Below are 25590 nucleotides of genomic sequence, written 5' to 3' on the forward strand. Positions count from 1 at the left end.
TCCTGCAAAAAATCTTAAACGAGAGTTGAATAATAACACATAATCTCCTACGTTAAACTGACGCTTTTGTATCCTCTTATCATGCCAGCGTTTGACTTTTTCTTTGAAAATCTTGGCATTCTCATAGGCTTGGGTTCTCCATTCATCAAGTGAGCTAATATCAAATAACCTCTTCTCACCAGCAAGCTTGAAGTCATAATTGAGCTCTTTAATAGCCCAATATGCTTTATGTTCAAGTTAAAGAGGTAAATGACATGCTTTTCCATAAACCATCTTATAAGGAGACATACCCATAGGATTTTTGTATGCAGCTCTATAGGCCCATAATGCATCATCAAGTTTTTTGGACCAATTCTTTCTAGATCTATTCACAGTCCTTTGCAAAATTAATTTGAGCTCTCTATTGCTCAACTCTACTTGACCACTAGACTGCGGATGATAAGGAGATGCTATTCTATGATTGACATCATACTTAGCAAGCATCTTACGGAAAGCACCATAAATGAAATGTGAACCACCATCAGTCATAAGATATCTAGGGACTCCAAACCTCGGAAAAATAACTTCTTTAAGCATTTTAATAGAAGTGTTATGATCATCACTACTAGTTGGAATAGCTTCTACCCACTTAGTAACATAATCAACAGCAACTAAAATATGTGTATAACCATTAGAGGCAGGAAAAGGTCCCATATAATCAAAGCCCCAAACATCAAACGGTTCAATAACAAGAGAATAATTCATAGGAATTTCTTGACGTCTACTAATGTTACCTATTCTTTGACATTCATCACAAGATAAGACAAACTTACGAGCATCTTTGAAGAGAGTAAGCCAATAAAAAACAGATTGTAGTACTGATACGTCTCCAACGTATCTATAATTTTTTATTGTTCCATGCTATTATATTACCCTTTTTGGATGTTTATGGGCTTTATTCTACACATTTATATCATTTTTGGGACTAACCTACTAACCGGAGGCCCATCCCATATTGCTGTTTTTTTGCCTATTTCAGTATTTCGAAGAAAAGGAATATCAAACGGAGTCCAAATGAATGAAACCTTCGGGAGCGTTATTTTTGGAACAAATCTGATCCGGAAAGCCTGGAGTGCAAGTCAAGAAAGCTCCGAGGGCCCCACGAGATAGGAGGGGGCGCCCCCCTGTAGGGCGCGCCCCCTTGTCTTGTGGGCCCCTCGGGCGTCCACCGACGTACTTCTTCCTCCTATATATGTCCACGGACCCCGAAAACATCCAGGAGCACCACGAACCACAATTTCCACCGTCGTAACCTTCTGTATCCGCGAGATCCCATCTTGGAGCCTTCGCCGGCACTCTGCCGGAGGGGGAATCGACCATGGAGGGCTTCTACATCAACACCATAGCCTCTCCGATGAGTTGTGAGTAGTTTACCACAGACCTACGGGTCCATAGTTATTACTAGATGGCTTCTTCTCTCTTTTTGGATCTCAATACAATGTTCTCCCCCTCTCTTGTGGAGATCTATTCGATGTAATCGCTTTTTGCGGTGTGTTTGTCGAGATCCGATGAAATGTGGGTTTATGATCAAGTTTATCTATGAATAATATTGGAATCTTCTCTGAATTCTTTTATGTATGACTGAGTTATCTTTACAAGTCTCTTCGAATTATCAGTTTGGTTTGGCCTACTAGATTGATCTTTCTTGCCATGGGAGAAGTGTTTAGCTTTGGGTTCAATCTTGCGGTGATCTTACCCACTGACAGAAAGGGTTGCAAGACACGTATTGTATTGTTGCCATCGAGGATAACAAGATGGGGTTTATATCATATTGCATGAGTTTATCCCTCTACATCATGTCATCTTGCTTAATGCGTTGCTCTGTTCTTATGAACTTAATACTCTAGATGCATGCTGGATAGCGGTCGATGTGTGGAGTAATAGTAGTAGATGCAGGCAGGAGTCGGTCTACTTGTTATGGACGTGCTGCCTATATACATGATCATGCCTAGATAACATCATAATTATTCGCTTTTCTATCAATTGCTCGACAGCAATTTGTTCACCCACTGTAATACTTATGCTATCTCGAGAGAAGCCTCTAGTGAAACCTATGGCCCCCGTGTCTATCTCTTATCATATTTGCTTTCAATCTACTTTTATTTGCACCTTTACTTTTCTGCATCTATATTATAAAATACCAAAAATATTATTATCGCTCTATCAGATCTCACTTTCGTAAGTGACCGTGAAGGGATTGACAACCCCTTTATTGCGTTGGTTGCGAGTTCTCAGTTTGTTTGTGTAGGTACGTGGGACTTTTGAGGAGCCTCCTACTGGATTGATACCTTGGTTCTCAAAACTGAGGGAAATACTTATGCTACACTTTGCTGCATCACCCTCTCCTCTTCGGGGAAAACCAACGCTAGCTCAAGACGTAGCAAGAAGGATTTCTGGCGCCGTTGCCGGGGAGGTCTTCGCTCAAGTCAATACATACCAAGTACCCATCACAAACCCACCTCCCTCGCATTTACATTATTTGCCTCTCTTTTTCCTCTCCCCCCACTTCACCCTTGCCATTTTATTCACCCTCTCTTTCCCAATCTCCTCCTCTCTTTTCGCTTGCCGTTTTTCTGTTTGCTTGTGTGTTGGATTACTTGTTGCCATGGAACAAGATAATACCAAGTTGTGTGACTTCTCGAATACCAATAATAATGATTTCCTTAGTACTCCGATTGCTCCTCTTAATGATGTTGAGTCTTGTGAAATCAATGCTGCTTTGCTGAATCTTGTTATGAAAGATCAATTCGCCGGCCTTCCTAGTGAAGATGCCGCTACTCATCTAAACAATTTTGTTGATTTGTGTGATATGCAAAAGAAGAAAGATACGGATAACAATATTTTCAAATTAAAGTTATTTCCGTTTTCACTTAGAGATCATGCTAAAATTTGGTTTTCGTCTTTGCCCAAAAATAGTATTGATTCTTGGAACAAGTGCAAAGATGCTTTTATCTCTAAGTATTTTCCTCCCGCTAAGATCATCACTCTTAGGAATGATATTATGAATTTTAAACAACCTGATCATGAGCATGTTGCCCAATCTTGGGAAATAATGAAATTGATGCTTCGCAATTGCCCTACTAATGGTTTGAATTTATGGATGATCATACAAAAATTTTTGCCGGTTTGAACTTTGCCTCTAGAAATCTCTTAGATTCGGCTGCAGGAGGCATGTTTATGGAAATTACATTAGGAGATGCTACAAAATTGCTTGATAATATTATGGCTAATTATTCTCAATGGCACACCGAAAGATCTTCTAGTAAAAAAGTGCATGCTATAGAAGAAATCAATGTTTTGAGTGGAAAGATGGATGAACTTATGAAGATGTTTGCTACTAAAAATACTCCTCTTGATCCAAATGATATGCCTTTGTCTTCCTTGATTGAGAATAATAATGAACCTATGGATGTGAATTTTGTTGGTAGGAATAATTTTGGAAACAATGCTTATAGAGGAAATTTTAATACTAGACCGTTCCCTAGTAATCCCTCTAATAATTATGGAAATTCCTACAATAATTCTTATCGTAATTTTAATAAGATGCCCTCTGATTTTGAGAATAGCGTGAAAGAATTTATGATTTCTCAAAAGAATTTTAATGCTTTGCTTGAAGAAAAATTGCTTAAAGTTGATGATTTGGCTAGGAACGTTGATAGACTTTCGCTTGATGTTAATTCTCTTAAACTTGGTTCTTCTTCTCCTAAGCATGATATCAATGAGTCTCTCAAAGTAATGAGAATCTCCATTGACGAGTGCAAGGAAAGAACCGCTAGATTGCGTGCTAAAAAAGAAAGCTTCATAAAAGCGTGTTCTTCTAGTCTCCATGAAAATAATGATGAGGATCTTAAAGTTATTGATGCGTCTCTGATTAGATCTATGTTTTGCAAGATGAATTTTCATGATTATGGGAGTGATGATGAATCAAGTTTGCCTAGAAGGCGTCCCAAAAATTCGGAGTCTTTAGATCATGATGTTAAATTTGGTAAAAGAGAGATTGGAGAATCTTCAACTTCTAATATTGAACCTACTATCTCGGATTTCAAGGAATTTGATTATGATAATTGCTCTTTAAAAGGTTGTATTTCCTTGTTGCAATCCGTTGTTAATTCTCCTCATGCTTATAGTCAAAATAAAGCTTTTACCAAACATATCGTTGATGCCTTGTTGCAATCTTATGATGAAAAACTGAATCTAGAAGTCTCTATACCTAGAAAACTTAATGATGAATGGGAACCTACTATAAAGATTAGAATTAAATATTATGAGTGTTTTGCTTTGTGTGATTTGGGTGCTAGTGTTTCCACGATTCCAAAAACTTTATGTGATATTCTAGGTTTCCATGATCTTGATGATTGCTCTTTAAATTTGCACCTTGCGGATTCCACCATTTAAAAGCTATGGGAAGGATCAATGATGTTCTTATTGTTGCTAATAGAAATTTGGTGCCCGTAGATTTTATCGTTCTTGATATAGATTGCAATCTTTCTGCCCTATTATTCTTGGTAGACCTTTCCTTAGAATGATTGGTGTGATTATTGATATGAAGGAAGGGAACATTAGATTCCAATTTCCTTTAAAGAAAGGCATGGAGCACTTTCCAAGAAAGAGAGTCAAATTACCTTATGAATCTATCATGCGTGCTACTTATGAATCAAGTGCCAAAGATGGCACTAGTTAGATCTATCTTCGCTTTTATGCCTAGCTAGGGGCATTAAACGATAGCGCTAGTTGGGAGGCAACCCAATTTTTCTTTATGTTTTTTTGTTTTTGCTCCTGTTTAGGAATAAATCTTGCATCTACTCTCTGTTTATATGTGTTTTATCTTTTAATTAGTGTTTGTGCCAAGTAGAACCTATAGGATAAACTACGATGATAGTTGATTTGATTCTGCTGAAAAACAGAAACTTTGCGCTCACGAGAAAAAATTCAATAAATCACAGAAACGTGCTTTTGCATAGGTTCATGTTTAAGGAACACTTCATCTATTTCTTCCCTTTCCTTCATAAACATATCGTTTTCATGGTCTAGCAAATATTGTTCTAACGGATCAGTTGTAGGAATAGCAATGGAAGCAAGACCAATAATCTCATCCTAGCTAGGTGGTTCCCTTTCACGAGGTTGTCTACTAAACTTAGTGAAATTAAACTCATGAGACATACCATCTATGCCAACAGTGACAATATTATTTTCACAATTAATCTTAGCACTAGCTGTATTCAAGAAGGGTCTACCAAAAATAATGGGACAAAAATCATCTTGTGGGGAACCAAGAACAAGGAAATCAGCAGGGTATTTAACCTTCCCACACAAAACTTCAACATCTCTAACAATCCCAAAGGGTTTAATGGTATCCCTATTAGCAAGCTTAATAGTGACATCAATGTCTTCTAATTCAATGGGTGCAATGTCGTTCATAATTTCTTGATATAAAGAATAAGGTATTGCACTAGCACTAGCACCCATATCACATAAGCCGTGATAACAATGATCTCCTATTTTAACAGAAATAACAGGCATGCCTACGACAGGTCTACGTGTCTTAGTATCTGGCCTAGCAATATTAGCAGTCTCACCACAGAAATAAATAACATGCCCATCTAAATCCTCATCCAAGAGATCTTTAACCATGGCAATACTAGGTTCAACATTAATTTGCTCAGGAGGTGTATAAGTCCTAGTATTACTCTTACAAACAACAGTCGAAGCTTTAGCATGATCCTTAATCCTAACAGGGAAAGGAGGTTTTTCAACATAAGCAGTAGGAACAATAGGATCACTATAGGTAATAGTCTTTTCTTCGACTGTAATAGGTGCAACTACTTTAACTTCAATAGGAGGATTATATTTAAACCACTTATCTTTAGGGAGATCAATGTGAGTAGCAAAAGATTCACAGAAGGAAGCTACTATCTCAGAGTCAAGTCCATACTTAGCGCTAAATCCACGAAAAACATCGATATCCATAAAAGATTTAACACAAACGAACTTAGGTGTCATACCTGACTCCTTACCATCGTTGGAACCCCAATCTTCAGAGTTGCATTTAATTATTTCCAATAAGTCCCATTTGAAATCAATAGTCTTTAGCATATAAGAACCAGCACAGGAAGTATCGAGCAGGTTGCGATTATCAAGAGAAAGTCGAGCATAAAAATTCTGAATAATCATTTCCCAAGAGAGCTCATGATTAGGGCATGAATATAACAGACTTAAGCCTCCCCCAAGCTTGAGCGATGCTTTCTTCTTCGCGAGGCCAAAAATTATATATGTAATTACGATCACGATGAACAAGATGCATATGATAGAACTTCTGGTGAAATTCCAACTTCAATCGCTTATTATTCCAAGATCTCGTATCATCACATAGCCTATACCATGTCAATGCATCTCCCTTCAAAGATAAAGGGAAGACCTTCCTTTTGACAACATCATCGGGAATACCTGCAAGCTTAAATAATCCGCAAACTTCATCCACAAAGATAAGGTGTAAATCGGGATGCAATGTTCCATCTCCTGCAAATGGATTAGCTAGCAGTTTCTCTATCATACCCGAAGGAATCTCAAAGTAAATATTTTCATGAAGTTCGGTAGGTTGAGGAGCAACTCTTTGATCTTCTGGTTGGGGCGAAGATGCCCCAAACAAGCCCCTCAAAGGATTAGTTTCCATAGTGACAAGTAACAGAAAATTTCAGCACACTATATAAATGTTTCCTTACCAAGTTCCACTCACCAAAAGCGCTACACTCCCCGGCAACGGCGCCAGAAAAGAGTCTTGATGACCTACAAGTGTAGGGCATCTATCGTAGTCCTTTCGATAAGTAAGAGTGTCGAACCCAACAAGGAGCAGAAGGAAATGATAAGCGGTTTTCAGTAAGGTTTTCTGCAAGCACTGAAATTGTAGGTGACAGATAGTTTTGTGATAAGATAAATAGTAACAAGCAACAAGTAAACAAAGTAAAAAGGTGCAGCAAGGTGGCCCAATCCTTTATGTAGCAAAGGATAAGCCTGGACAACTTCTAATGATGATAAAGGAGCTCCCGAGGACATATGGGAATTATCGTCAAGCTAGTTTTCATCACGTTCATATGATTCGCGTTCGGTACTTTGATAATTTGATATGTGGGTGGACCGGTGCTTGGGTACTGCCCTTACTTGGACAAGCATACCACTTATGATTAACCCCTATTGCAAGCATCCGCAACTACAACGAAAGTATTAAGGTAAACCTAACCATAACATGAAACATGTGGATCCAAATTAGCCCCTAACGAAGCAACGCATAAACTAGGGTTTAAGCTTCTGTCACTCTAGCAACCCATCATCTACTTATTACTTCCCTATGCCCTCCTCTAGGCCCAATAATGGTGAAGTGTCATGTAGTCGATGTTCACATGACACCATTAGAGGGGAAGACAACATAAATCTCATCAAAATATCGAACGAATACCAAATTCACATGACTACTAATAGCAAGACTTCACCCATGTCCTCAGGAACAAAAGTAACTACTCACAAAGCATATTCATGTTCATGATCAGAGGAGTAATAATATGCATAAAGGATCTGAACATATGATCTTCCACCAAGGAAACCAATAAGTATCAACTACAAGGAGTAATCAACACTACTAGCAACCCACAGGTACCAATTTGTGGTTTTGGATACAAGATTGGATACAAGAGATGAACTAGGGATTGAGAGGAGATGGTGCTGGTGAAGATGTTGATGGAGATTGACCCCCTCTCGATGAGATGATCGTTAGTGATGACGTTGGTAATGATTTCCCCTCCCGGAGGGAAGTGTCCCCGGCAGAACAGCTCTGCCAGAGCCCTAGATTGGTTCCGCCAAGGTTCCACCTCGTGGCGGTGGAGTTTCGTCCCGTAAACTTGCCCCTGATTTTTGCCAGGGTAGAAGTGATGATATAGTAGAAGATGGACACCGGAGGCCCACCAGGGGGCCCAGGAGATAGGGGCGCGCCCTATAGGGGGGCGCGCCCCCTATCTCCTGGACAGGGTGTGGGCTCCCTGGTGTATTTCTTTCGCTCAGAAATTCTTATAAATTCTAAAAAGTTGTTTCGTGGAGTTTCTGGACTTTTGGAGTTGTGCGGAATAGGTTTCCAACGTTTACTCCTTTTCCAGCCAGAATTCCAGCTATCGGCATTCCCCCTCTTCATGGTAAACCTTGCAAAATAAGAGAGAATGGCCATAAGTATTGAGATATAATGTGTAATAGTAGCACATAGTGCAATAAATATTGATATAAAAGCATGATGCAAAATGGACGTATCAGCGTCCGCCTCAGCTCCAGCTCTAGCTCCACTCGCCCCCATCTGCCGCCCTCAGCTCCAGCTCCAGCTCCACGCCGACAGCAAGCTCGCCGCCACCGTCCAGCTTCAGCTCCAGCTCACGGTCTCCTAGTCAGACGGTTCATCCTCAGCGTCGTCTTCGGATGGTGACTCAGTCACCAGTCAGGTTAGCCTCCGGCTCCCCCATGGAAATGCACTTAGGGTTAGCGTTCAAGTACTGACCAGAGCTTGAAGATGCTGATTTGCTGATTTGTTATTCTTCTAGGCACCTGCCACTATCTTCTGCTCAGAATGGAGAGGCCCTGCTAATAAATTTGCGTTTAGATGTGAGCACCAATGTGTGTGTGACAATTTTGTTTCCTTCGATTCAGTGGATAGTGGCAGGAGGTTTTTAGCTTGTGCACAGAAGGTTAGTAGTTAGCTATCTCATATTGCATTTGTGTTAATTGCTTGTTGTGTGTAGTGTGTTTCCACTGTGGATGATAGTGTTGAAGGAAATATTCCCTAGAGGCAATAATAAAATCATTATTTATTCCCTTAATTCATGATAAATGTTTATTATTCATGCTAGAATTGTATTATCTGGTGTGTGAATACATAGACAAAACATAGTCCCTAGTATGACTCTACTTGACTAGCTCATTAATCAAAGATGGTTATGTTTCCTAAACCATGGACATGTGTTGTCATTTGATGAACGGGATCACATCATTAGGAGAATGATGTGATGGACATGACCCATCTGTTAGCTTAGCATTATGATCGTATTAGTTTTTCATTGCTACTTCTTTCTTCATGACTTATAAAAAGTTCCTTAGACCATGAGATTATGCAACTCCTGAATATTGGAGGAACACTTTGTGTGATACCAAACATCACAACGTAAAAGGGTGATTATAAAGGTACTCTACAGGTGTCTCTGAAGGTGTTTGTTGGGTTGGCATAGATCGAGATTAGGATTTGTCACTCCGTGTTTCGGAGAGGTATCTCTGGGCCCTCTCGGTAATTCTCATCACTATAAGCCTTGCAAGCATTGTGACTAATGATTTAGTTGTGGGATGAAGTATTACAGAACGAGTAAAGAGACTTGCCGGTAACGAGATTGAACTAGGTATTGAGATACCGATGATCGAATCTCGGGAAAGTAACATACCGATGACAAAGGGAACAACGTATATTGTTAGGTGGTTTGACCGATAAAGATCTTCGTAGAATATGTAGGAACCCATATGAGCATCTAGGTTCCGCTATTCGTTATTGACCGTAGACGTGTCTCGGTCATGTCTACATAGTTCTTGAACCCTTAGGGTCCGCACGCTTAACGTTCAATGACGATTGGTATTATGAGTTTATGTGATATGATGTACCGAAGATTTTTCGGAGTCCCGGATGTGATCACGGACATGACGAGGAGTCTTGAAATGGTCGAGACATAAAGATTGATATATTGGACGACTATATTCGGACACCGGAAGTGTTCCGGAGAAGTTTCGGATAAAACCGGAGTGCCGAAGGGTTATGAGAACCCCCCGGGGAACTAATGGGCCTCAATGGGCCCTAGTGGAGAGAGAGGGGGGGCTGGATAGGGCAGGCCACGCGCCCCCTCCCCCTGAGTCCGAATAGGACAAGGAAGGGGGCGGTGCCGCCCTTGCCTTCCCTCTCTCCCTCTCCTTCCTTTCCCCTCCCTTCCCCAAGTTGGAAACCTATGAGGAATAGGATTCCTAGTAGGAATCCTACTTGGGGCACGCCCTACAGGGGCCGGCCTGCCTCCCCCTTGCTCCTTTATATACGGGGGCAGGGGGCACCCTAGAACACACAAGTTGACAATTGTTTTAGCCGTGTGCGGTGCCCCCCTCCATAGTTACACACCTCAGTCATATCTTCGTAGTGCTTAGGCGAAGCCCTGCGCCGGTAACTTCATCATCACCGTCACCACGCCGTCGTGCTGACGAAACTCTCCCTCGGCCTCAAGTAGATCAAGAGTACGAGTGCCGTCTCCGAGCTGAACGTGTCCTGAACGCGGAGGTGCCGTACGTTTGGTGCTTGGATCGGTTGGATCGTGAAGACGTTCGACTACATCAACCGTGTTAACTAAACGCTTCCGCTTTCAGTCTACGAGGGTACGTGGATACACTCTTCCCTCTCATTGATATGCATCACATAGATAGATCTTGCGTGATCGTAGGATTTTTTTTGAAATTATCACGTTCCCCAACAGTGGCATCTGAGCCAGGTCTATGCGTAGATGTTATATGCACGAGTAGAACACAAAGAGTTGTGGGCGATAATAGTCATACTACGTACCAGCATGTCATACTTTGATTCAGCGGTATTGTTGGATGAAGCGGCTCAGACTGACATTACGTGCATGCTTACGCGAGACTGGTTCTACCAACGTGCTTCGCACATAGGTGGCTAGTGGGTGTCTGTTTCTCCAACTTTAGTTGAATCGAGTGTGGCTATGCCCAGTCCTTGTTGAAGGTTAAAACAGCACACTTGACAAAAAATCGTTGTGGTTTTTGATGCGTAGGTAAGAACAGTTCTTGCTAAGCCCGTAGCAGCCACGTAAAACTTGCAACAACAAAGTAGAGGACATCTAACTTGTTTTTGCAGGGCTTGCTGTGATGTGATATGGTCAAGTCATGATGTGATATAAATTGTTGTATGAGATGATCATGTTTTGTAACAAAGTTATCGGCAACTGGCAGGAGCCATATGGTTGTCACTTTATTGTATGCAATGCAATCGCCATGTAATTGTTTTACTTTATGACTAAGCGGTAGCGATAGCCGTAGTAATAATAGTTGGCGAGATGACAATGATGCTACGATGGAGATCAAGGTGTCGCGCTGGTGACGTTGGAGATCATGACGATGCTTCGGTGATGGAGATCATGAGCACAAGATGATGATGGCCATATCATGTCACATATTTTGATAGCATGTGATGTTTATCCTTTATGCATCTTATTTTGCTTAGAACGTCGGTAGCATTATAAGATGATCCCTTACTAAATTTCAAGGTACAAGTGTTCTCCCTGAGTATGCACTGTTGCTACAGTTCGTTGTGCCAAGACACCACGTGATGATCGGGTGTGATAAGCTCTATATTCACATACAACGGTTGCAAGCTAGTTTTGCACACGCAGAATACTCGGGTTAAACTTGACGAGCCTATCATATGTAGATATGGCCTCGGAACACTGAGATCGAAAGGTCGAGCGTGAATCATATAGTAGATATGATCAACATAGTGATGTTCACCATTGAAAACTACTCCATCTCACGTGATGATCGGACATGGTTTAGTTGATTTGGATCACGTGATCACTTAGATGATTAGAGGGATGTCTATCTAAGTGGGAGTTCTTAATTAATTTGATTAAATGAACTTTAATTTATCATGAACTTAGTACCTGATAGTATTTTGCATGTCTATGTTGTTGTAGATCGATGGCCCGTGCTACTGTTCCTTTGTATTTTAATGCATTCCTAGAGAAAGCTATGTTGAAAGATGATGGCAGCAACTACATGGACTGGGTCCGTAACTTGAGGATTATCCTCATTGCTGCATAGAAGAATTACGTCCACGAAGCATTGTTAGGTGCCAGGCCTGCTGCAGATGCTACTGATGATGTTAAGAACGTCTGGCAGAGCAAAGCTGATGACTACTCGATAGTTCAGTGTGCCATGCTTTACGGTTTAGAATCGAGACTTCAAATACGTTTTGAACATCATGGAGCATATGAGATGTTCCAAGAGTTGAAGTCAATATTTCAAGCAAATTCCCGAATTGAGAGATATGAAGTCTCCAACAAGTTCTACAACTGCAAAATGGAGGAGAATAGTTCTGTCAGTGAACACATACTCAAAATGTCTGGGTATGATAATCACTTGACTCAGCTAGGAGTTGATCCTCCAGTTGATTATGTCATTGACAGAGTTCTTCAATCACTGCCACCAAGCTATGAAGGCTTCGTGGTGAACTATAATATGCAAGGGATGAACAAGACTATTCCCGAGCTCTTCGTGATGCTAAAGGCCGTGGAGATAGAAATCAAAAAGGACCATCAAGTGTTGATGGTCAATAAGACCGCTAGTTTCAAGAAAAAGGGCAAAGGGAAGAAGGGGAACTTCAAGAAGAATGGAAAAAAGGTTGCTGCTCAAGAGAAGAAACCCAAGTCTGGACCTAAGCCTGAAACTGAGTGCTTCTACTGCAAAGGGACTGGTCACTAGAAGCGGAACTGGCCCAAGTATTTGGCGGACAAGAAGGATGGCAAAGTGAAAGGTATATTTGATATACATGTTATTGATGTGTACTTAACTAATGCTCGCAGTAGCGCCTCAGTATTTGATACTGGTTCTGTTGCTCATATTTGCAACTCGAAACATGGGCTATGGATTAAGTGAAGATTGGCTAAGGACGAGGCGACGATGCGCATGGGAAATGGTTCCAAAGTCGATGTGATCGCGGTCGGCATGCTACCTCTACATCTACCATCGGGATTAGTTTTAGACCTGAATAATTGTTATTTGGTGCCAACGTTGAGCATGAACATTATATCTGGATCTTGTTTAATGTGAGACGGTTATTCATTTAAATCAGAGAATAATGGTTGTTCTATTTATATGAGTAATATCTTTTATGGTCATGCACCCCTGCTGAGTGGTCTATTTTTGTTGAATCTTGATAGTAGTGATACACATATTCATAGTGTTGAAGCCAAAAGATTGAAGTTTAATAATGATAGTGCAACTTATTTATGGCACTGCCGTTTGGGTCATATTGGTGTAAAGCGCATGAAGAAACTCCATGCTGATGGACTTTTGGAATCACTTGATTATGAATCACTTGGTGCTTGTGAACCGTGCCTTATGGGCAAGATGACTAAAACTCCGTTCTCCAGAACAACGGAACGAGCTACTAACTTGTTGGAAATAATACATACCAATGTATGCGGTCCAATGAGAATTGATGCTCGTGGTGGGTATCATTATTTTCTTACCTTCATAGATGATTTGAGCAGATATGGTTATATTTACTTAATGAAGCATAAGTCTGAAACATTTGAAAAGTTCAAAGAATTTCAGAGTGAAGTGGAAAATCATCGTAACAAGAAAATAAAATTTCTACGATCTGATCATGGAAGAGAATATTTGAGTTACGAGTTTGGTCTTCATTTGAAACAACATGGGATAGTTTCACAATTAACGCCACCTGGAACACCACAGCGAAATGGTGTGTCTGAACGTCGTAACCGTACCTTATTAGATATGGTGCGATCTATGATGTCTCTTACTGATTTACCGCTATTGTTTTGGGGTTATGCTCTAGAGACGTCTGCATTCACTTTAAATAGGGCATCATCAAAATCCATTGAGACGACGCCTTATGAACTATGGTTTGGCAAGAAACCAAAGTTGTCGTTTCTTAAAGTTTGGGGCTGCGATGCTTATGTGAAAAAGCTTCAACCTGATAAGCTCGAACCCAAATCGGAAAAATGTGTCTTCATAGGATAAAAAGGAAATAGTTGGGTATACCTTCTATCACAGATCCGAAGGCAAAATCTTTGTTGCTAAGAATGGATCCTCTAGGGAAGGAGTTTCTCTTGAAAGAAGTGAGTGGGAGGAAAGTAGAACTTGATGAGGTAATCGTACCTTCTCCCTTATGGGAAAGTAGTTCATCACAGAAATCAGTTCCAGTTATTCCTACAGCAATTAGCGAGGAAGTTAATGATGATGATCAAGAAACTTTAGATCAAGTTACTACCGAACCTCATAGGTCTTCCAGAGTAAGATCCGCAACAGAGTGGTACGGTAATCCTGCTCTGGAAGTCATGTTACTAGACCATGATGAACCTACAAACTATGAGGAAGCGATGATGAGCCCAGATTCCGTGAAATGGCTTGAGGCCATGAAATCTGAGATCGGATCCATGTATGAGAACAAAGTGTGGACTTTGATGGACTTGCCTGATGATCGGCAAGCCATAGAAAATAAATGGATCTTCAAGAAGAAGACCGATGCTGATGGTAATGTTACTGTCTACAAAGCTCGACTTGTTGCGAAAGGTTTTTGACAAGTTCAAGGAGTTGACTATGATGAGACTTTCTCACCCATAACGATGCTTAAGTCTGTCTGAATCATGTTAGCAATTGCTGCATTTTATGATTATGAAATTTGGCAAATGGATGTCAAAATTGCATTCCTGAATGGATTTCTGGAAGAAGAGTTGTATATGATGCAACCGGAATGTTTTGTCGATCCAAAGGGTGCTAACAAAGTGTGCAAGCTCCAGTGATCCATTTATGGACTGGTGCAAGCCTCTTGGAGTTGGAATAAACGTTTTGATAGTGTGATCAAAGCATATGGTTTTGTACAGACTTTTGGAGAAGCCTGTAATTACAAGAAAATGAGTGGGAGTTCTGTAGCATTTCTAATCTTATATGTAGATGACATATTGTTGATTGGAAATGATATAGAATTTCTAGATAGCATAAAGGGATACCTGAATATATTGCTGCTTCGGAAGCAGCAAATGAAGGAGTTTGGATGAAGGAGTTCATATCCAATCTAGGTGTCATACCTAGTGCATCGGGTCCAATGAAAATATTTTGTGACAATACTGGTGCAATTGCCTTGGCAAAGGAGTCCAGATTTCACAAGAGAACCAAGCACATCAAGAGAAGATTCAATTCCATCCGTCATCAAGTGTCGGAAGGGGACATAGAGATTTGCAAGATACACACGGGTCTGAATGTTGCAGACCCGTTGACTAAGCCTCTTCCATGAGCAAAACATGATCAGCAGCAAAGCTCCATGGGTGTTAGAATCATTACTATGTAATCTACATTATTGACTGTAGTGCAAGTGGGAGACTGAAGGAAATATGCCCTTGAGGCAATAATAAGGTTATTATTTATTTCCTTAATTTGTTATAAATGTTTATTATTCATGCTAGAATTGTATTAACCGGAAACTTAGTACATGTGTAAATACATAGACAAAACATATAATCCCTAGTATGCCTCTACTTGACTAGCTCATTACTCAAAGATGGTTATGTTTCCTAAACCATAGACATGTGTTGTCATTTGATGAACGGGATCACATCATTAGGAGAATGATGTGATGGACATGACCCATCCATTCGCTTAGCATTATGATCGTGTTAGTTTCATTGCTATTGCTTTCTTCATGACTTATACAAAGTTCCTCAGACTATGAGATTATGCAACTCCCGAATACCGGAGGAACACTTTGTGTGCTACCAAACGTCACAACGTAAAAGGGTGATTATAAAGGTGCTCTACAGGTGTCTCCGAAGGTGTTTGTTGGGTTGGCATAGATCGAGATTAGGATTTGTCACCGTGTTTAGGAGAAGTACCTCTGGGCCCTCTCGGTAATACTCATCACTATAAGCCTTGCAAGCATTGTGACTAATGAGTTGGTTGCGGGATGAAGTATTATGGAACGAGTAAAGAGACTTGCCAGTAACGAGATTGAACTAGGTATTGAGATACCGACGATTGAATCTCGGGCAAGTAACATACCTATGACAAAGGGAACAACGTATATTGTTATGCGGTTTGACCGATAAAGATCTTCGTAGAATATGTAGGAACCAATATGAGCATCCAGGTTCCGCTATTGGTTATTGACTGCAGACGTATCTCGGTCATGTCTACATAGTTCTCGAACCCCTAGGGTCCGCACGCTTAACGTTCAATGACGATTAGTATTATGAGTTTATGTGATATGATGTACCGAAGATTGTTCGGAGTCCCGGATGTGATCATGGACATGACGAGGAGTCTCGAAATGGTCAGACATAAATATTGATATATTGGATGACTATATTTGGACACCGGAAGTGTTACAAAAAAGTTTCGGATAAAATCGGAGTGCCGGAGGGTTACCGGAACCCCCCCCCCCCCGGGGAACTAATGGGCCTCAATGGGCCCTAGTGGAGAAAGAGAGGGGACGGCCAGGGCAGGCTGCGCACCCCCTCCCCCTGAGTCCGAATAGGACAAGGAAGGGAGGTGGTGCCCCCCTTTCCTTCCCTCTCTCCCACTCCTTCCTTTCCCCTCCCTTCCCCAAGTTGGAAACCTAATAGGACTAGGATTCCTAGTAGGAATCCTACTTGGAGCGCGCCCTACAGGGGACGGCCGGCCTCCTCCCTTGCTCCTTTATACACGGGGGCAGGGGGCACCTTAAAACACACAAGTTGACAATTGTTTTAGCCGTGTGCGGTGCCCCCCTCCACAGTTACACACCTCGGTCATATCGTCGTAGTCCTTAGGCGAAGCCCTGCGCCGGTAACTTCATCATCACCGTCACCACGCCGTCATGCTGACGAAACTCTCCCTCGACCTCAACCGGATCAAGAGTACGAGGGACGTCCCCAAGCTGAACGTGTGCTAAACTTGGAGGTGTCATACGTTCGGTGCTTGGATCGGTTGGATCCTGAAGACGTTCGACTACATCAACCGCGTTAACAAAACGCTTCCGCTTTTGGTCTATGAGGGTATGTGGATACACTCTCCCCTCTTGTTGCTATGCATCACATAGATAGATCTTGCGTGATCGTAGGAAATTTTCTGAAATTACCACGTTCCCAACAAGTGTGTGTATTGCTTGCTATCTTTCAGTCACTGAATGTTTTCATCATTTAGAATAGTGAACACTTAACTTAATTGTTAATATATAATTGAACTTCATTTGTTAGCTCCATTGGTTAATTTAAGTGTTAAGTTTAGTTAATTGTTAAGTTCAGTTAACTGTTAATTTTAGTTAACTTCATATAATTGCACCAACTAAAGATGACTTTACTTTACTGAATATCATTGCACTGCACCAACTCTTATCTCTTTTTTTTGTCAAATCCATAGGAAATTCCTAAATTCCAGTATGTTGAGTGGATTGACCCTTACTGGCCAGCCCAACTGAAGATGAGCCTAGCAAGGATTTGGGGGCATGTATGAGGATGAGAACAAGCTTAGGCTGAGAGTAAATGTAGTTAATGTCAAAGAAAATGTTAGGGTTGTGAGAGAGAAGGAAAAGATGGAAAAAGAGCTTAGGTTTTTTAAACTAGATTTTGCTAAGATGGTTGCTGACAAGGAGCAGGAAATTACTGAATTGGGCAATGCAAGACTTGCTCTTTCTGGCCTAAAGCAAGAGCTTGAGAAGAAGAAAATGTCTGACAAATCTATCACTAACATTCATCAGGTTATGAGAGCTAAGGCAGAGAAAGATAGGGATGAGATGAAGCAACAGATGGACAACATGAAGGAAGAGATGGACAAAGTGGTGTCACAGAGGGATGAGTTGAAGAAGGAGAAGAAGAAACTAGAGTACATGATTGGTGATTTATTCAGGCACAAGGAGGAGACCAAGAGGAAGATAAGGAGGGTGAAGGAGATCTTAGATGAATTTGAGTAATTCATTGTTGGTGTAATGCTGCCTTAAGTTGGAGCTACTAATTAGTTGTACTCCTTTAGTGAACCTGGTTAATTTGTATGCTAGTATTATGTAATGCACTGAATTTGTATGACTGCTTTTAGTTAACTAAATTTGTATGACTGCCCAAGTTATGTTGTTACAAGGTGTTACTAGATAACTGAATTTTTTACAGTGTTAGTGCATTGAAGATAAAGTTAACCCTAAAATCCATTGTTACTGAAGATTCGGTTAACTTAATCTTCAGTTAACTAAATATCTAGTTCACTGAAAATTCAGTGAATTGCAAATTCAGTTAACTGAAGATTAAGTTAACTGAATTTGTCTCTCTTTGCATGTCCAGTTAACTGAATTTGTAGCTAAATGGATTATGAGTTAACTGAAGATGAGCTAATTGTATTTGTTTCAGTTAACTGTATGAGTTAAATGGATTATGAGTTAACTGAAGCTGAGTTAACTATGAATTTAAATGAATTGGCAGTGTAATGAATTTTGGACTGAATTTGTCTCACATATACTGGTAGGTAGAGGTCAAAGTGTACTAAATTGGAACTAAATAAAGATTAATTAGTAGAGATAAAGTTCCTAATGAATCTACAGTACTAAATTCATGCTATTTTTTGATAGAACTACACATGCTATCTATAGTAGTACATACCACATTTGTACAGTAGCATGGCAAACATAGCAGGAACAGCATGGCAAATACAGCAGCAGCAACATTGTAACCAACTTTAAGCAACCCAACAAAATAGCAACCATAGCAACATTGCAGCATAGCATCACTTCATCATCATAGCATAAGTTCAGCAAACATTGCAGCAGTTCAACCATAACCTTGTTGCAGTTCCCATAGCAGCATTACAAATAACTTATGTGATGAACCTATAAGCAGCACACCTAACTTAACTAAGTGCAAAATACTTCTGACTTATATGCTGAACATATAAGCAGCATACCTAACTACTTCACCTTCTTCTTTAGTCCTTCTTCACATCTTTAGGTGCTTGAGACGCTCGGAGCAGCGCACCTCCCCTGCAGAAGACTTCTTTACAGCCTTCTTGCCAATCCTTGCCAGCTCCGCCACCACGTCCTGTGCTGCCTCCTCCACCAGCTCCTGCTTGATGATGTCTGGCACGTCTGGAAGTAGGTCCACTTCAATTGGATGAGCCCTGTGACCACCCTCCCTGGCGTCGATGATGGGCACCACCATCTGGATCTCCAGCTCGTCGTCCGACAAGACGATGACCTCTATCTCCTCCTCCTTAGACGAGCCAGCGTCCCCCTCTATAGCCAGAGTCATTGTCGGAGTCAACCTTGCAGTCCTCGGAGTCGTCGTCGTCGGACGACTCCGCGTCAGAGATGTCGTCATGGACGAGGAGCTCGGGCTGGAATCTATCCCAATACGCGGTGTTCACCAGCGTGGGGATGGCCAGGACGACGTCGCGCATGCTCTGCGCCCTGGACGCGACACGGAACGGATCCGGGTGCGGCGAGCGCGTGGAGGCTGAGCGATACATCCACCACCTCGCGCACTGCTGCGGGTCGTCGAAGTGCGTCTCCAGCATTGTGAAGCGGAGGATCAGCGAAGGGGCAACCCCCGGTCTGGGGGGATTGCCTGCCGCTTCTCGTCAGCCGTCATGATCTTGATGAGACCACGAGCGTGGTGGCGCATCATGCCGATGCTAGGTAACTAGCGCGCGATCTCGCTGAGGTCCGCGCAGGCCGCCTGGTCATCGCCGACAAGATCCTCAACCACGCGCTGCCACGCTGGGGTGGTGTCCATGTCATCGGCGGCGGCGTTGAGCTCGGCGGCGAGCGAGGGTTTCAATGTGAGGCGTGGAAGTTGGTGGAGTGGTGAGACCGGAGAGACGTGGGTGGACTGGGCAGGGGAGTGGAGCTAGTGGACTTGGCGACTACAGCGGTGGGTGGTCTTAAAGGCCTGGAAACCGAACGGCGGAGGAAGCCACGACCCATAATAACTACATAGTTACCTAGACTCTAACAGAACACTACTACTAGTCTACTGGCATTGATCTCAGCGATTGTAACAACAGGTCCTGGGTTCAAGCCCCAGGCACACCATTTTTGAATATTTTTTCTTTTTACCTAATTTTAGTAGATTTGGCAGAACATAGTGTTCCACACTCATTTTTGTTACTCGTTTTTTAAATTTGTTTCATTCTCAATGAAGTATATACTACTAAGTTATCTGTGTGTTTAGATAACTGCATCTTCAGTTAAGTGCATGTGCAGTTATATGCATCTTCAGTTAACTGCATATGCAGTTAGCTGCATCTTTAGTTTACTGCATATGCAGTTAACTGCATCTTTAGTTCACTAAATAAGCCAACAGAATCAATAACACAATCACTAATACCACATCAGCACCCCAGTTCACTAAATGAGCTAACAGAATCACCAAATCCATGAAAGTTAGTTAAAAAAGGGCAATGAATGCCATTGTGAGCCACTGTTTGCCATCAAAAAATAGGCAATTTAGGACACTGTTTGCTTATCAAAAAAGATGTTGCTGGGTTAACTAAATTTAAGCCACAGGTTAACCCAGCAACATCTTTTTTTTGCCATCAAAAAAGAGGCAAGGTATGCCATAGTTTGACATAACAAAACAAAGGCCAGTTTATGAGTTATGTAAGTATAGGCCTTTTCAAAAAATGGCACTAAGAATTGCCAGTAGATCAGGCAGCAGGAAAATATTTAGGAGGAGCATTGAGGTCAGGAATATGACTGCCCATGTTATCTCCAAACAGCAGCCACCATGTCCTCTCACCTACAATTATTCCTCTTCCTCTCCCTGCGTCTGAATTTCCTCCTCTCCCTATCCCTGCACCTGCATGTCTTCCTCCTCTCCCTCTCCATGCATGCAATTCCTACCTCCTCTCCCTTTCCTAGCTTCTGCATTTGCACCTCTCCCTCTCCCAGCTTCTGCATTTGCACCTCTCCCTCTCCCAGCTTCTGCATTTGCTCCTCTCCCTCTTCCTGGAGCTGCATCTGCACTGGCACCTCTTCCTGGAGTTGAGACTGCACTTGCTCCTCTCCCTCTTCCTTGAGCTGCATCTTCACTATCACCTCTTCTTGGAGCTGAGTTTGCACTTGCTCCCCTTCCTCTTCTTGCATTTGGATGTACCTCTCCTCTGCCTCTCCTTTTCTTTCCTCTTCCACTGTCAGCTTCAGTTCTTGCCCTTGTCTGCCTAGCAATATTCATTTTTGTATTGACTGTGGGTTGTCGTATTTCAGCCCCAGCAGCAACAACAAATGAAGAGAGCTCAGGCAGTGGGCCATGGACCCTTGAGGAGATCTTCTTGCTCTTTCCCCGTTGGCCATGTTAAAAACCATACTGGTTGGTGACTCACTAGGATCCGACCTAGGATCTGGCCTATTTGGAAAGATGTTCTGCAAAGAAAAAAAAGTATTTTTTCAGATAAGCTCAATTTAGGCAGTTAACCACATTTCATGCAGTAGAGCCAACTGTAAAAAATGAGATGCAACTGAAGCATACTTGCAGAAATGTTGGGTCATCATAGTTCTCATCAACAAGTTCTACTCCTTCTGCAATTAGTGCTTCCTGCCATCTATAGTGCCCCTTCCTGTTGTGGTCAGCTCTGCCACAAATTGAGCAGTGCATTGTCACACCTTTTTTGTTCAAATATCTAACACCATTCTTGCGTCTCTTCTCTTTTGGTGTTTTCTTCCTGTTTTTCTTTGGCCTTCCCAACTGTTTAGTGAAAACTGGTGGATATACTTTGTAACCATTCTGTTTCTCCCAATGCTATGGATCTCTAAGTGGAACTAGAGTGTATCCATATGCTTTCAGATAATTCTCCACAGTGTAGCAGTCATGAACCATTGTCTTAGGATCAATTCTCTCCTCCCTGCAGCATGCTATACTATGGCCACATGGTACTCCGGACAGCTGCCATCTCGTGCAGTCACAAGTGTGCAAGCACAAGTCAACTGTATAACTAGAGTTACCAGACTGAACTCTGAACAATTGTTGGTCAGCTTCTGAGACATGGCAATTAGCAGCAAACTCAGTGTTCTTGTCTAGTTTCTTCTTCATCTTTGGTCATATTCTCTGCCCTACCCACTTCTCTATGGCCTCTCTCTATTTACTCACTAGCCTTTGGATGATCTTGTAAAAAATGTATTCCAGCATTGACAATACTACCATCTCTCTGCCCTCCAGAATGTAGCTGCAACACATGTTGCACCATTTCTGATTAGTATCATGTCATGGAATGTTGCAGCAATATAACAAAATTAATGCATAGGAATAGGTAGGTACTTAATAAACTGTTGCGGAGGATTTACCTGTTAAATACTTCAAAGTTATTGTTCAGCAGAATATCACACTTGGAAGACACTAAAATGCTTTACACCATGTCTTTGGATCAAGTCTTTTAGTCTAGTGGAAGGCAGCTGCATTGTGTCCATCCATTTTCTCACAATTTTGGCTCCACTTCACCCTGTTTGGTGCTCTTGCAATGGCCCATAGATCTTGCTTCAGCAACTCTTCTTTGTGCTTCTCATTGAAATTCTGATAAATATGCCTAACACCAAATCTATGCTCAGCATCTGGCCAGATTTTTTGCACAACATTGATCAAATCTTTCTGCTTGTCACTCATAATAGTGAAAGGAGCAGTATTTGTGATGTTAAGGTCATCTCTCAATATAGTGAGAAACCACTCCCAAGAACTTGTGCCCTCTACTTCTACCCAACCCATTGTAATGGGGAAAATGCAGTCATTAGGATCAATACCTACTGCACTAAGAAACACTCCTTTAAACCTAGTTTTCATGTGATAACCATCTATGAAAATAATAGGCATGCATCCCTTGAGCCACCCCCTTTTACATGCATCATAAGACCAATATAGAGTTTTTAGACATTTCCTGCCCAGTGGGAAATCTTCGTCTTTAACAAGATCAGTTGACAGAAGAAATATAGACCCAGGGTTGGTATTCCTCCGTTCAAGCCCATAATCCCAAAGCCTATTGAACTGCTCTTCTTCATCATCATCGATCTCCTTAAGTGCTGCAGTTCTTGCCCTAGCTAGCTTCCATCTGTTAGGGGTGACATGAAATTCCTTAGTGATCTTTCTTGAAAATGTACCTAGTGACATCTTCTGGTCATCTCTGAACTCATCTGCGAAATACCTGCAAAGAAATTTTGCTGTCAGTGACCCTAACTTCCATTTCTTCTGGCATATATGTTCTCCATAGTAAGTATTGATGACAAATCCCCCTGTCTTGTTGCCATTGCCAGCAAATAGGTACCATGGGCAACCATTTTCACAAACTGCCTCAAGTCTCCTCTTGTCATTCTTTATCTTCTTGATCTGCTCTTTGTTTCTAACTGAATATGCAGTCAGTGCATGTATTAGCTCAACCACATTAGCAAATACCATTCCTACTTTAAACAGAGGGGAAATCATGTCCACCTTTGCATTGAAAGCTTTAAACTTGTACCTAAGTTCATCTGCTTGCTTAGTTGATAGGTTCAGATCTTCATCCTCAAGCAAATAGTCAGGCTCCACATCATCCTCGTCCTGCTCAGCTTCTTCGTCAACATCAAAGTCAATGTTGTCATCATAAAGATCATCATCACCATCATCTATGTCATAGTCACTGTCACTGAAATCAGAATCTGAAACAACTACATCTTCAATAACTGTTTGTCCATCTTCAGTTAGCACGTTGTGCTCAACACCCTTAATCGGCAAACTCTGTGGGTCTGTTCCATTTGCTGCAATCTCTGACAAGGGATCTTCCACAAAGACTGAAACTAGGCTATGGGAAGAAGATGCACTTGCTGCTGCAAAACTTGTTCTTGCTGTTATCAAAGACAGGGGCATTGTGCACACCAAGTCAGACCTGAAGTTACTGATGAAATCTGCATGGTCAACCATGACTACAAGCATCTTATGCTTAGCACTAGCTCTGATCATATGCTGCACATCCTCATCACTGCTAATTCTGGTCAAACCATCTGAGATTGGTTTATTTGGTTTGCACCAGTATATGATATGATCACTCACAGGATATCCCAACCAAAGCAAGTGTTGTTCAAGTAATGCATAGGAGAAAGTGCCAGAGTCAACATAGTCTAGCACATCAATAGAACGGTTCCAGTACTCCAGGTTACTGATTGGGCCACAGAAAATTCCACTATGCTCAAGTTCCAGTGTAAAAAATGGACTGTCCACCCTTTCTCCATTTACTGCATCACACTCTGCATCCAAAACAAATATGCATCAGTTGAGAAACAATATTCAGTTAACTGAATATTCAGTTGATAGAAAATAAGTCAATGAACAAGATGCATCAGATTTAATAAACTACAACAACAGCTTAAGGTTCAGTTAACTACAGTAAGATGAAAAAATTCAGTTAACTACAGTACTTGACAAAATTCCAATAACTATAGTAACTGAAAATATTCAGTTAGCTACAGTAACTAACCATATTCAGTGAACTACAAATAACTGAACATATTCAGTGAAATAAATATAAACTAACCATAATTGAAATGCAACATTAGCAAAACAATTCAATTAACTGAAACTTCACTGCACATACCATTAGCATTACCAAAACTAAACTAAATGGTGTAACAAATTAGCCCAGTTTATACTCTGTACAAAACATCTTCAACAGCAAAAAGGAGTTAAATTTGACCACACAAATAGATGCTTCAGTAGAGTGCAAGCTAGAGCATAACGAAAAGCCAACTACAAAGGCATTATCATCTAATCCGCCATAAACCCTAGCTCTCATGTTGAACCAAAAGCTAAAATCGTCGGTTGAAACCCTAGCTCTACATCACCATACATGACCCTACGTAAGAAACACCACTACATGACCCCGATTCGAGCACAAATGGCCCCGATTCGAGCTGCAAACGGCGGGGCGACGAGCTCAGACCAAAGCAGAGGAGAGGAGAGGGAGGAAAGGAAAGCAGAGGCGGAGCGACGAGCTCACAGTAATCAGGAGGGAAGACACCGAACAGGCGGATGAGATGAGCACATGTAGGCGTGAAAGTGCAACTATCCCTGGGTGGTTTTGGTAATTCCTAACAACATATAGCTCATTGAGCTAATGCTATTTAAAGATAAATATTTTAGGAAAGCTCAATGATTGGCATGGCATGGATGAGAAAAGTTGATCCCTCAAAATACTAAGGACAAAACGATTGGCTCAAGCTCAAAGCACAAGACTCTACATTTTCTATTTTAGTGATCCAAGATCACATTGAGTCTATAGGAAAAGCCAATACTATCAAGGAGGGATGAGGTGTTGCTTAATGAGGTTCTTGCTCAAAATGCTTAGTGTTATGCTCCAAAGCCCTCAACTACTTTCTCACATCCACCTGTGACCCAAACCAAAATCGAACTCGGCCCCACCAATTCTTTCTATCCGGCGCCACCGAGTTCAGATGTCATAGTCACTGCCACAAACTCTAGTCAAATTGGTCTCACCGATAGGGATCTCGATCTCACCAAGATGGGATTGTAATCTCTCGGTTTCCCTTTGTAATGTTTTGGTCCAACCGAGATGAGCGATCGGTCCCACCGAGATTGCAATGCAAACTCTCTATTTCCCTATCGTGACATTTCGGTCCCATCGAGATGAGCGAATCAGTCCCACTGAGTTTGCCTGACCAACTCTCTGGTTAGCTTATTACCAAAATCAGTCCCATCGAGTTTGTGTAATCGGTCTCATCGAGATTATGTTATGCCCTAACCCTAACCATATCGGTCC

The sequence above is a fragment of the Triticum dicoccoides genome, chromosome 1B, assembly GCF_002162155.2.
Source record: "Triticum dicoccoides isolate Atlit2015 ecotype Zavitan chromosome 1B, WEW_v2.0, whole genome shotgun sequence".
NCBI classification, from domain to species: domain Eukaryota; kingdom Viridiplantae; phylum Streptophyta; class Magnoliopsida; order Poales; family Poaceae; genus Triticum; species Triticum dicoccoides.